Source organism: Priapulus caudatus, unplaced genomic scaffold (genome assembly GCF_000485595.1).
Source record: "Priapulus caudatus unplaced genomic scaffold, Priapulus_caudatus-5.0.1 Scaffold26, whole genome shotgun sequence".
In the NCBI taxonomy this organism is placed as follows: domain Eukaryota; kingdom Metazoa; phylum Priapulida; class Priapulimorpha; order Priapulimorphida; family Priapulidae; genus Priapulus; species Priapulus caudatus.
In genome coordinates, this window is record NW_014577087.1 from 591,359 (window position 1) to 592,655 (window position 1,297).

Consider the following 1,297-nt stretch of genomic DNA (forward strand, 5'->3'; position numbering starts at 1 on the left):
AACCCGTCCGCTGTTTTGTGTTTTTAACGGAATCTAATCCGGCTACTTGCTGGAAATGCGCATTATTTAGCTGGCAAAAGTTTCGAGCCGAGTCTGGTCTTCGAATCTGTGGTTATTTAGCATGAATAAAGTGTATGTTGCGTATGCGCCGAAAATCTCTGAGTATTTTGAATTAATTTCTGTGTAATGCTTATTTAGGCCTGCTGACGGTGCTAACTCAGTAACTCTCTTTTGCCTAACAAAATGCGTCACTACGCTATGCAATCTATTGCAATTAACTACGTATAAGACCTAGAAGCGATTCATGATAGTTTATCGTGCTCTAGATACCCATATGAACATGGTATAAAATAAGATAAATATAATATAATAATGCTGATATATATACGACGTGCGATGAAAGAAGGATAGTTGAGTAATAATTTCCGCGTTGAATTGTTGTTGCAATTCTAGTTATTCGAGTCGCTGATTATACATTGTCTGATTACATGCAATGATTGTAGACCTGTATAACGTATAATACAACAATTACTTTGCCAGAAATACTATTAACCCGAGATTAGTAGTTATTATATTATTGTTGATCAGCGTTAGCTTGTGCCAGTGGTCACGTGACACACTGATAGGCAAAGCAGCCAGGGATTAGTACGCCGTTTGATTATGTCGGATATAACGGAATGTCGGATTACGAAAGGTCGGATAATTGAAACACTACTGTGAGTTGAATAATATTATTTAAAATCTTTTAAATTAATGCCAAGAAAATCCCCCCGATAAATCGCGATAATTCTTTTTTCCTTTGCTACTCTTGACGCTCTGTTTATGTTGTTTTCTTTTAGTAAACTTCGAGCTGTTGAATAATAAATGTATGTCAATTGAATTTAACACGTGAAAACTTGTTTATAACTATATTATTATTAAATTTATTTACATAAAATAATATGCCACAAACATAATTTAATGTACAAATTAAAATACTAGCATAGCTTAAAGGTAATGATATCACTATTAATAACAAGATGTGTAGAAATCATTTTGCCTCAGTGACATGCCTTTCTCATTTTGCCTCATTCACAGTGACATTCCAGTCTATGAAGTAAACTCTTATAAATAAAATTTTATACGAAAAAAAAAATACAAGAATATATCTGCCTGTATATAGGCTCTATTCATATATATATATATATATATATATATAGTGTGTGTGAGATTAGACCGAACGTAATTTTAACTATTATATATTTGAACTAATGTCGTTGGTCGATGATCGCGTGATCGACACGAATTGGTTAGTAAA